This window comes from Cryptomeria japonica, chromosome 3, assembly GCF_030272615.1.
Source record: "Cryptomeria japonica chromosome 3, Sugi_1.0, whole genome shotgun sequence".
NCBI lineage: Eukaryota > Viridiplantae > Streptophyta > Pinopsida > Cupressales > Cupressaceae > Cryptomeria > Cryptomeria japonica.
This window is the reverse complement of record NC_081407.1, coordinates 723,837,213-723,851,024: the sequence shown is the minus strand read 5'-3', so window position 1 is coordinate 723,851,024 and position 13,812 is coordinate 723,837,213.

The window sequence follows — 13,812 nt, the reverse complement described above, 5'->3', positions numbered from 1 at the left end:
TTGCCTATGCTTCTTATAAAAACTACAAGGTTTATCAGATCGATGTTAAATGTGCATTCTTTAATGGGGATCTTAATGAAGAAGTTTATATTGAGAAAACTGATGGTTTTTCACTATCAGATGATACTGATATGATTTGCAGGTTAAGGAAAGCTTTATATGGACTGAAACAAGCACCTAGAGCCTAGTATGCAAGGTTGGATAAATATCTTTTGAAGCTTGGTTTTACTAAGGGCAATGCTGATAATAATTTATATCATAAAATCTCTAATGATGATATAATGAGCATTGAAGTATTTGTTGATGACATTATTTCTGGAGGTGAAGATAAATTATGCATTGAATTTCCTAAGAACATGGAGAAAGAATTTGAGATGTCTATGATTGGTGAGATGAAAATTTTCTTAGGTTTGCAGATTACCCAGACTGACAAAGGTATTTTTATCTATGAAACTAAATATGCTAAAGAATTGTTGAAGAAAATTGGTATGGGAGATTCTAAATCGGTAAGTACACCTTTGGTTACAAGTGAGAAATTGACAAGGAAAGATATTTCTGCACCGATAAATCCTACAAGATACAAATCAATGATTGAAGATCTACTTTATTTGACATAGAATAGGCATGACATTATGAATGTTGTTTGTATTGTTTCAATATTTCAGAGTGATCCTAGAGAAAATCATGAGATGTCAGTGAAAAGGATTTTTAGATACTGGCAAGGTACATCAGAATATGGCTTGTGGTACCCTAAGGATGATAGATTTACTTTATGTGCATATACATATGTTGATTGGGTTGGAGATGTCAATGACTAGAAAAGTACTTCTGGTGGAGCTTTCTTTCTTGCAAAGAAGTTGGTTTCATGGACCAGCAAGAAACAATCATGTACTTCTTTATCTACTACTGAAGCTGGGTATGTTGTTTCTGCTACTAATTGTACACAAGTTTTATGGATGAAGCAAATGTTGAAGGTATAAAGGTGGATTGTGATACACCAGTAGTTATTCACTATGATAACTCAGCTGCTATTGATATATCAAAGAATCCAGTATTTCATTCTAAGAAAAAACACATATCTATCAAGTATAACATTTTGAAGGAGAAGGTGGAAGCAAATGAAGTTAAACTGGTTTATGTGAACACTAAAGAACAAATTGCAAATATTTTCACTAACCTTTATCCAAGGAATCATTTGAGTACCTGATAGATAGATTTGGGGTTTGAGCCCCTCCGACAGAGACTTGATTGATGTGGTTTGGCATTAGTCCGATATGCATTATTAGAGATATTTCTCATTCTAGCACTGATGTGGGATTCTACTGCTTAGGAGGAGTAGTCAGCTTTGAGATTCAAAGGCTTATATTCTTGATTTGATATTTTTGTTAGATTTATGATATTGATATCAAAGGGGGAGAGATAGTGATGTGAAAAAGAAATTCAGAACTTTACAGAGATATTATTCAAAGGGGGAGAGATATTGATATTTAGAGCTATATGTAGGAGATTGTTGGTTGTCTTCCACAGGGGGAGACATGTTTGGCATTTCTTGGTACTTAGATGTTTTTCACATCTAGTGTTGCCATCAATGACAAAGTGGGAGATTGTTGGCCATTTGGTGGAATTGATTATGTGTTACATTGATTTCTTGTCATTGATGTCAACATGAGCTGTTGGGATTCTTTACCAACACCCTTCTGGTCATGGTTGGTTGAGTAGTTTTTTGGTTAACTTGGATCCAACATGATCCAGTTGACTCTGGTATAATCTGGTGATGGAATTGGCTTGTTCATAATGCTTATACTCATTTTTGATCAGTTGGTTTCAGTCTGTTGATTGGATGCTATCCTTCTTACTTAGAAGATTGGTTTTGGTTCCGGTGAGGGTTTCACTGATAGAGCTTTTTGTGGAGATCTTTGATGCATTGCATAATTGGTGTTGGTGGTGCTTTTGATGGAGTTTCAGGATGTTGTTGGTGATTATCTTCGATACTTTCCATTCAAAGATCATTGTTGAAGCATGTGGACCTATACTTGGTCTTAGTTGATCTAGGTTATGGACCAACATTGATGAATTGTGTGGATAGGACCTATTGTTGTATTTTCAGGATGTCTTATGTATGGATATTATTTGTTTGGTCTAAGGACGACATGGTTTGTAATTATGTAATTGGTTTATTGTCTAGTAGCTAACCTGATTGTTTATGGTCGAGGGTTTGTATAAATAAGATGTAAGATCTCATTGTAGATCATCATGGTTATTGTAAGAGGTCATGGTTAAGGAATGTAATGTGCAAATAATGTAATATCATTCAGACAAAGGAGTTGGTTGATCATTGGAGATCAAATTGGGTTTGTGTAAGAGGATTTAGTCCTCTGGTATTGAGCTTAACCTAGACTGTAATCAGGCATAGGAGATGTTATCTTTTGCAGTTCAACACTTCTCCAGATTGTAGTCTGGACTTGTTTGTAGTCAGTGAGACTTTTTTTTGATGAGCAGTGTGCTCTAGGCTATTGGCCCTCCTACAAGTGCATGCCCCTTCATTATAAATTCACATACTTACTACAAAAGTATTATCTGACTTTGGGTAGGCTTCCCACCATGGTTTTTCCCTTTACCAAGCATTCCACATACAAATCTTGGTGTTGTGGGGATGGTATTTATTCTATGTTTAATTGGATTAACTGCTATTCTGGTATTATTGTTTTGGTTTTTGGTATTGGTGTTTAAATTGCTAATGCTTTCAGTAATCTATGACAACTGACTCACCCCCCCTCTCAATTGTCTTCTGGTTATCTAAATTGTATAACAAGAACAACCACAACATCACCTACAACTTTTTTCTTTCTAGACCCTTCCATAGACGTTCCTGCAAAAGACCCATCATGAGACTTCAAAGTAGAATCTCCAAACTGCATGATGGTGTACTAGTAGTCTATGAGTGTGGAACACACATTGACAAAGTTTTGATAACGATTAAGAGATAGCTTCACCCTCAATGACAACTATATGCTACCATTGAACATCCTTTGTAAATCGCTATCTAGTAGGGCAAAGAGGGTCCTGGTAGAGATTGACTAATATCTTGAGATAAAGTTGGTGAGCTTTTCATTGGGATTTTTCTTACAATGAACAAGATCAGTGATAATAACCCTACTACCAATCTTAGCCTAAAATGGATTGAGGAATAGATCCTTAAGTCGATCAAAGGTATGGATGGAATAATGTGGCAGGGATTTATACCACTCTAATGTGGTTCCCCTAAGGGACTGTGAGAACATTTTAAGAAATACAAAGTCTAGATTGTGGTAGTTGCTGCCACATGGTCATAAAAGAGTCAATATGCATATTAGGGTCCCAATCACCATTGAACTTGTCAAACTTCAATGATTCAAGCATAGAATAAAGGATGGTGTTTAGGATAGTAATGTCCAAGGGACTCTTTTTATAGTATGCAAGCATAGAATGTTAAATATTGTTTGTGATCATTGCTGCTAAGATATTTTTTTGTCATTGATGTCAACATATTTGTGTGATCTATTCTGGTGATTGCAGATTGGGAAGATCTTATGATCTGGTTTGTATTGTTGTTTTACTGATCACTATTTTGCAGAGTTTGATATATCCTCTGGTATATTCTAGTGTGATCAGATCTTGTGTTGAGTTTTTGGGATATTTATTGGGATGCTCTTTTGTATCTTCATTTCAGATGGATTGAGATTTGGTGCTTGATAGGTTATCTTTGTTCATGATAGTTGTTGATTGCTTATGTTCTTGAGATTTTAGATGTTGATCAGTGAAGATTTGATAAGTGGTGTTGGTGCAGCTATTCTTGATGATTCTAACATGGTTTTTGGTGTTTCTTAGTCATTTCATATTTGTCTTGCCAATCCACATTAATCATTATGCAATTTTTTGGCAGTTTCTGTAGATAGGAAATGTGGAAATCATCAAAGCAAATAGGAAATTGGTCTAGCTCAATCACAAAAACTAAAATGCAGTGATAACAATCCTAAAAACATTCAATGAAAACATGAAAACAAGACATTCAAAATGAAATCTAAGAAAACCAAATGCAGATGTCTCCTTCATGTGGCTCCATTGTCCTTCTTTCTTCTTCAAATTGCTTTGTTTTGTGGATCTCACCTTCAAGTGCATAAGCATAATGTGAAAGCAAGATTGTCAAGATGATAGCGCAAGAATACTAGAAGCGTGATTGATTCGACCAAGGACCTTGATTGAAGAAATTCATCCAATTTATAGACAAATTGGAGAAAAGATCAGATTAGCATGAAAGTGATTTGAGTGGAAATTCAAATCAGGAATAGCAAAATTATGACAAGTGTATGACAAATTGCTATGCAAGGATTTATGACAATTTATGACAAATTATGACAAATTGCTATGCAAGGATTATGACAAGAATTTGAAATAGAAATAGACATTTAGGAATTAGAAAATTAGGCTAGAAACAATGACTTGGAATTTAGGAAATTGATGAAAATTAGGTAAATTAATTAATAATTTTTCATTCATTAATTAATTTACAAAAATAGGAGGAATTAATTAGCCAATTAAATAAACATAATTGTGACAAGAAGACTTAGGATAAATAAATAAATCATTTATCCTAAAGAGAAAATGGAAAGAAAATGGAAAACAAGGTTAAATGAATAAATCATGAAATCCTAGAATTAGAAATGCAAGGACGACAATTAGGTCTTAATGTAAGATTGATTTGATGTCGATTCGATCATGATTTTGAATTGATAAATGATTTGATTGATAAATGTGCCAATTAGTGAGGAACAATGACTAATTGATCCAAATTGAGATGATTGAGAAGGATGATGATTGATGACAAATTGATCGCAAGACAACAAGATTGAAAATAACAACGATCGATGACAAATCAATTGCAAAACGACAAGATTGAAAATAACAACAGTCGATGACAAATCAATCGCAAGTCGACAAGATTGATAAGAGGACAATGATCGATGACAAATCGATCACAAAATGACAAGATTGATAAGAGGACAACAATCGAAGATAAATCGATCGCAAAATGACAAGATTGATAAGAGGACAAAACCCTAATTAGGATTGATGATGTCCAAAATGATGACAAATGAGCACACACATTGATGCGACAGGATAAGATCGACCAAAATCATGAGTGAAGATTGTTATCAACAAGACCAAGTTCTAAAGTGAGACAAATGAAGAATGCAAAAGATAGGACTCGATGCTCACAAATGATAAAAACCAAGTGCGTGACATAGGAGAAATGTTAATGCAACACAAAAACCGTAAAATAAGGCAATGCGCAAATGTTAAAGTATGACTCCACAAGCATTGACCATTTTTAGACATCTACATTTTGCCCCTCTTTGAGACAATGTGATATTAAGCATTGTTTCAAAGAACAATAATGAAAATGCCCCAGATAATGACAATGACATATGCATGCCCCCTTAAGGAATTGGCCAAAAACATCCAGAAAAGAGGCCAAATGATCGATAAGAATGATAGAACATGATAGGAGCAAACAGACTGAAAATTGGGGATCGGATGCATAAAGGACAAGCAATTCAAGGCCAGAGCTGAAACGCAACCCCTTTTGCAAAAGACAGACACATCGCACACAAGGAATGAGTGAAGCATCCTAGGGTGCATACATCAAGGGTCGAGGTATGTGCAGCATTCACAAAGAGAACGTACTTATCACAGACACCCAATGATATAGTTGCCCTAGTTTGTGACAAACATTCCACAAATAGAAAACACAACAAAAAAAGGAAAGGGACCATGAACCATCCCGGTCACTCTAAATCACTTAGTGACATCCTCGAGCAACATAGGAACATGATCGAAGCCAAAGATAAATCAGTAAAAAGATAAGACACACAAATTCAACCAAGTCAAACAAACAGTCTGATTGTCATTGTCAAAAGTGAAAAACAAGAATGATCATGTTGTCTAGCTTTAGGGAATGCGGTACCCCGTCTAAGATAGGACATAGTCTGGTTTCGAGTATACCACACTCTGTATAAGACCCATTATAGTAGTGACAAGGACAAATGATTTTGAGGTTGATTGATATGACAATTTTGATCAGTTTGAATGTCTGGTTTGATTAAAAAAGTTCATCTATTTATGCATGATTTCATTAAAGCACAGTGTGTGATTGTGTGTCATTGGATGTATGCTTAGTGATATATCTTATGTTCCAAGAGGATATTTTTTTTTTGTTTTGCTTTTCGAGTTTTTACAATTTTTTTGTGTTCATTTTTTTTCAGGACTTTATTTGACATTTTAGGGATTTTGTTCAGGACATTTTTCAATTTTTTTTGGGATTTATTTCAGGACATTTTTCAATTGTTTTGGATTATTTCAGGACATTTTTCAATTTTTTTGGATTATTTCAGGACATTTTTCAGGTTTTTTGTGGATTTTTTCAGGACATTTTATGATTTTTTTTTATTATTTCAAGACATTTTTCAATTTTTAAAGTTCCAGCGATTGATCATGATGAGGGGAACGCACCCAATGCACATCGAAAAGACATATATAGAGCCTAGGACTAAAACATATACACAAGACATCAGAGTATGCAAGACAATGATGTTGACCAATCATACGCTGGGAACAAAACATTGGGTTGGAACAAAGATAGACATGATAAACCTGCAGAGAGAAAGCATAGCTAGAGGTCACGACAGATGACAGAGCAATGATCTCATTACACATGGCACCTGATTGCCAGGTTTTCACCATGGTACTTGCCCAAAGCACCTGTTTGCTAGGTTTTCACTAGAGGGCGAATCATTTTTCTTTACTTTTTTGTTCTTTTTCTTTGTTTTTCACTTTTTTTTTCACTTTTTTTTTGTATTTTTTTGGAGCTTTTTAATTTTTTAGTATTTTTTTCAGGATCATATTTGAAGAACTGCTAATAGAAAATTATGCCCAGTACTTGCGAAGGTGCATGCTATTTATAGGATCAGACAAAGGTTCACCTTCTCGGGTGGCAAGCTGATATGCCCCCGAGCCATAGGCTACAGTCACTATAAAAGGCCCAACCCAATTAGGTTCAAACTTGCCTTTGATGACGTCAATAGATTTTGCATTCTTGAGGTTTGCCTTTAAAACCAGATCTCCCACTTCAAAGTGTCGCCCTTCGACCTTCTTATTTTAAGAGCGACGGAGATGGTTTTGATATGGTTGCAAATGTGTCAGAACTGTCTGACACTTCTCATCTAACATCTCAAGCCAATGCAACTGAGAGACTCTATGCATTAAATCATCAATTAAATGTTGCAAGGAAACATGCAAAGAAGGAATCTCCACTTCCAAGGGTAAAATGGCTTCCACACCATACACCAAAGAATAAGGTGTTGCTCCAGTAGGTGTGCGGATAGAAGTGTGATAAGCCCATAGTGTTGGATTCAACTGTACATGCCAATCTCGACCAGCGTCATTGACAACCTTTTTCAGGATCTTGATAATGGTTTTATTTCATGCTTCAGCTTGACCATTACCCTATGGATAGTATGGACTAGAGAAACGGTGTTGGATATGAAACTTTTCACAGAGTTCCTTGACATCTTTATTCTTGAAGGGACGGCCATTATCTGTGACCATGGCAAGGGGAACCCCATATCAGCATATGATATAATTTAGTAGGAATTTTGAAATTTGCACACCAGTGATATAGGTCATGGGGATAGCCTCGATCCATTTTGTAAAGTACTATGTGGCTGTAAAGATGAACTTGTGTCCATTTGCAGATGTCGGGTGAATCTTGCCAATAAGATCCAATCCCCATTGAGAAAAGGGCCACAGAGATATGACAGAATGAAGCTCTTGGGCTGGTGCATGAATGTAATTTCCATGGATCTGGCATTTGTAGCACTTCTTAACAAAATCATGAACATCCTTCTCCAGAGTGGGCCAATAATACCCAGCATGAATCAACTTTTTGGCTAAGCTCAGACCATTAAAATGGCCCCCACATATACCATCATGAACCTCGTGTAAAGTCATTTGTGCTTCGTCAGAATCCAAACACCTGAGGAGGGTATGGTCAAACGAACGATGTTAAAGAGTATCGACAATGATGACATATTTGGCTGTCTGTCGGATGAAGGCTCGGCATTGATTAGCGGAAAGGTTAGGTGGTAAGGTTTGGGATTTCAAATATTGATAGACATCATTGTACCATAGGAAGTTAGGGCCAACAAGAACACACATCACATCTACTGTCAGAATTTCAAAAGAAGGGACAAGCAACTGTTCGACAAAAAAATCACATTTGTCCATATTGTGGGGCATATTCAACATGGAAGCAATCGTAGCCATCGCATCTGCTGACTTGTTTTGAATTCTTGGAACTTGATTGAAATGGATAGCCATGAATTTTGTCTTGAATAAATCTACCATATACTTGTAGGGAATAAGTTTTTCATCTTTTGTTTCATAGTCATCATTCACTTGATGGATGACTAACTGAGAATCGCCATAGACTTTTAAATGTGTGATGTTCTAGTGGACCGCTACTCGGAGTCCTATTACCAGAGCTTCATATTCTGCAATGTTATTGGTACAATGGAAAGTTATTCTGTAGGACTTAGGAATAGCATCACCTTGAGGGGTGACAAACAACATGCTTGCTTCGGACCCGAACTTGGTATGGGATCCATCAAAGTATAACTTCCATTCATTAGAAGATGTGAGAGCAAAGACTGATTCATCCAGAAAATCGGTCAACATGGGATGATCATCATAAATAGGAGCCTCTGCAAGTTGATCTGCTATTACTTGTCCTTTTATTGCCTTTCGCTCCATATAGTCAATATCAAATTCACTGAGGATCATAACCCACTTTGCTAGGCAACCCATCAAAGCTGCTCTGTTAAGCAAGTATTTCAAGGGATTAATTTTTGCAACTAGAAATGTCTGGTGATTTAACATATAGTGTCAGAGTTTCTATGTTGCAAAGACCACTGCTAAGCATGCCCGTTCAATAGTTGAATAATTCAGCTCATACTCTACTAGTGTCCGACTGATATAATAAATAGCTCGCTCTTTGCCATTCTCATCCTGTTGGGCCAAGAGAACTCCTAGTGCCGTTTCAGTTGTAGAAATATACAATATAAATGGCTTTCCTTCTATAGGAGGCATTAGAATAGGTGGTGATGCATTAGAATAGGTGGCGACAACAAATAGTCCTTAAGAGCTTGAAATGCCGATTGACATTGCTTAGTCCATTTAAAAGTGACTCCTTTATGCAATAAATGCTGGAATGGATGACATTTGTCTACCAATTGAGCTATAAAGTGGCGGATTGACTGTAGCTTTCCTTGCAGACTTCTTAGTTGCCATAGATTGGAAGGAGGAGGCATATCCATTATTGCTTTAACCTTGGCAGGGTCGACTTCGATGCCTCGATGAGAAACAATGTACCCTAGTAATTTGCCAGCTGTGACACCAAAGACACACTTCTTTGGAATGAGTCTAAGCCTATAAGTTTCCATTCAGTCAAAGATTGTGCCTAGGATGGCTAGATGACTATCTCTTGTGATAGATTTGCATAATAAGTCATCAACATAGTCCTCCATCAAAGTATGAATGAAATCATGGAAAATTGTCGTCATCGCTCTTTGATATGTTGCACCAGTATTTTTAAGACCAAAGGGCATCACATTCCAACAATAGGTACCGCAAGCATAGGTGAACACAGTCTTATGTTGATCTTCAGGAGCAATGCGAATTTGGTTATAGCTAGAGAAACCATCCATCAATGAGAACATCTCATATCCAGCAGTCATGTCAACTATGATGTCTATATTTGGCAGTTGAAAATCATCTTTAGGGCATGCTTTATTGAGATCCCTAAAATTCATATAGATTCTGATGCCCCCAGTTACCTTGCTAACTGGTACCAAATTTGAAATCCAGTCTGCATAATCAATGGGTCTAATAAAGCCCACATCTAGTAATTTTTTTCAGTTCTACCTTGACCAAAAGAGCCACTTGGGGATGCATCTTTCTGAGTTTCTGTTTGACAGGCTTGGCATCTGCTTTTAATGGCAAGTGATGAAGGACTCATTCTGGATCAAGGCCAGGCATATCTGCATAGGACCATGCAAAACTGATCTTCTTCTCAAGAAAGAAATTGACAAAATCTATCTTTTCCTATTTTGATAAAGAAGCAGCAAAATGAATGACCTTAGGGTTGTCAGGTGTACCCAAATTGATTTCCTCGGTCATTTCCACAAGCAATGTTGATTTATCCTGACTTGATAGGGGTATGTCCACTCTTCCACCTTTGGGTGCCTCAGAGAGGTTTTCACCCGTAGGTACATCTTTTATTTTTACTTTTGTATGATCAGAGAGTGCCTTACGGTTTTCACTCAAAGACCTATTCTTTTGATTTTTTACTTTTTCTTTTCTTTTGTCATTTTGATGACTGGAAGATGGAGTTGACTCCCAAAAATATGCTGTGGAATCCAGATCAATAGCAAATCTTTCCTTATGATCTCCTTGTGGTATGCCTACTTGTAGTCCCAAGAATTCTGCAATTGCTTCGTCATTTTGAAAATAGTCCAATGTGAGTGATTCTTGTTGGTCATGTTGGATAAGCTGGGGATAAATGAGGGGCATGTCATCATCGGGTTTAAGGAGAGAGAGGACTGAGATGGTAAAGATGTAAAAATCTGTGGTATCACTGTCTAAACTACTTGTATCTGATTCGGAGCTTGGGTCCCAGAATGACTCTATCCAAGCATTAGGACATGTCTTTGGAGGGGGATTTATTTCATGTTTATCTTCCATGGGCAAATCATCAGGGTCAAGGAAAACATTGTCAACGACATAGGAGCTAGAAGAAAAAGAACTCCACTCCCATTCATTGGAATCAGTTTTGGGTCGGGTATCCTCAGGTGTTGTTTCATTATCAGAGTCACGCCCCTTTCCACATGTGGTCACTTTGGTAGATGAGGGTCCAATTCGCAATGGTACAAAACCTAACCCTAAAGTTGGAGGTTGCATCTTGGGTATAATAGGTTCTAGCCATCCTTTCTTGTCAGGGCCTAAGCCACTGCAGCCATGATATCCTTTCTTCTGCAGCATAGTAAATTTGTTGCCGTACCATTCCATCGGCAACCTGATAGGTGGGGTCTCAGTTGGATCCTTATAAAGCCAATCTATGACATCGCCATCCAAGGTTTCTTTGTCATGTTCACCCCATCTTGTAAATGTAGTGGGGGGCTAATATTGAATGACTATCTTAGGTTCCTTTTGCAACAAATGTGGTTTGCCATGTGATTTTGGAGATATTGGTAAATCCCCAATGAGGAATGTTTGAGCCATTGAATACTCTCTGCATCCTTGGTCCTGTATCTTTAGTTTACCTTTGACAAATTCTAAAAATTCATTAGGATCCACATAACTATGTGATTTGGCCTCTCTATTGACTGGGACTTGCTGCTGCGGGGAGTCCTTTAGAGTAGCACAAAATTGAAATTGATTAGGATCTTCTGGAATTGTTATCTCAGTTCCATTGTAAGGATATTTTCAACATTGATGATAAGTGGATGGAACTGCTTTCATTGCGTGGATCCACAGACGGCCAAGAATCATATTGTAAGGGAGATCTAGGTCTAGGACCTGCAGGAAAGTGTATTCTTTCACTGGACCGACCCTAATAGGTAATGTAATTATCCCTTTAGATGGGTGCTCAGCATCATCATATGCTTTGATTGTTATTCTTTAGGAAGAATCAATATCCTTTTCTGTATAACCAAGACCAATGACCACTCTCAAGGTACAAATATTAAGACCCGCTCTGCCATCTATCAAGACTCATCGGATTTTGCAATTATGGACAAAGACTTCAAGATGTAAAGGATCATTATGAGGGAGCTTATCAAGTGAAATATTGTTATCAGAAAATGCAACGTGTTGGGAAACAGCTAGATGTCCTATTCGGGCTTGAAACTGGTCAACATCAATGTCTGTCAGGAAAATGGACTCAATTAAAGCTTTATCTAGGACTGCACGATGCATAGGGGACATTTTCAACAACTCAAGAATTGACATTTGTGTAGGTGTCTTTCCCAGATGATCTAGGAGATTATATTGATTCGCGGGAGTTGATTTGGGAGGAATTGTAGGAGCTCCTTTCAAGACTATTTTGGATCGACGAGTGGTGACCGCGCAAGAAGGATCTTGTTCCTTTATTCTTAGGGTGGAAACATACTCATTTGACACTCGAAAACAATTGATGGCATTGTTATAACCAGTGTTTGCATAATTTGCTGTTTGGGTAGAGTTTGAAGAAGATGCTTTACCCTTGTCATGATCAAGCAAAGGAGTTTTGAAAATTGTATGATCAGTGTTAGAGGTTGTGTTGGGCGGATCTACCTCAATTACTCCTTGCTCTAACAAGTTTTGAATAATATGTTTCAATTGAAAACATGATGTAGTTTTATGCCCTTTTGACCAATGGTATTCACAATAGGCATTATCATTCCACCAATGCGTCTTTACCAATGGTTTTGCCTTGATATCTGGTAACTTGATAAATTTTTCTTGTATTAATTGTTTCATTAATGACTCAATAGGCTCTCCCAATGGCGTAAATTGTCGAGCAGGCCCATCCCTCAATCGAAAAGGTTTGCGTTGCTGATTTTGTGGCTGACCTTGTTGTTGATTATATTGTTGAGTATATTGTTGAGGATGCTATTGGTATTGCAGCTGTTCAGTAACATTGCTCACTGGTGTTTGATTTTGTTCCATAGTTGACATATTAGGAGCACTCAATTTCTTGATTGTGAAAGGGGGTTGGTTTGCATTCACCGCTCTTGCATCAACAACTCCATCATTAGTGACATTCTTGTTTTTGTACCAAAATCTATTTCTGTCCCCTAAATTATTTGTGTTGTCATTGTCTTTGTTGAGCTTAATGATTCCTTTGGCTACAAGAGCAGTTTCAATGTTCATCCCTTTCTTAATGAGTTTCTCAATAGTATTGGGACTTTTCAATTTGAGTTCATACATCATTTCTGGGACCAAATTTTGGATAAACAAGTTCACTTGTTGTTCTTCAGGTATATCTAGGGAAGGACGACTATACAAACTTCGCCATTGTTGCAAGAAAGTCACTAATGGTTCACCTTACTTTTGCTTGGTGTTGCATAAATTTGACATGGTCACGTCATTGTCAATGTTGAATGTGAAGTGAGATATGAACTTTTGAGCCAATTCTGACCAAGTCTTTATATTTCCTGCCAGATGCGAATACCAATCCATGGCTTGTCCCATGAGACTTCATGCAAATAAGCGCATTAAATATGTTTCCTCATAACTCACTTCAGTACACGTCACGAAAAATGCTCGAATGTGGTCTTTTGGATTGCCATTCCCTTTATATTTCTCAAAATTAGGTGCCTCAAAATGCTTAGGGAAGGGAGGCATATATAAGCTCTTGTCAAATGGATTAGAACATAAATCTTGATCTATGTAAAACTTCTTTGTTCCTTTGGTTTCTAATGCGTCGACTTGTCGTTGCAACTTCTCAAGCTATTGTGCAATTGTGTTAGATTTTGGAGGTCCATCATTAATCCTGGTGGGTATTCTTTGTCGATACATCGTGTTTCCGATCGGTTGTTGATGCTCTGAAATTGCCGTCTTTGGTGTCTCTGGCATATAATGTTCTTGGTATACCTCTTGTTGTTGTGGTTGTGCCATGCCTTGATATTGACCTTGTTGCTATGCTTCTTGTGGTGGAATCATCGTTTGTAGCCTAGG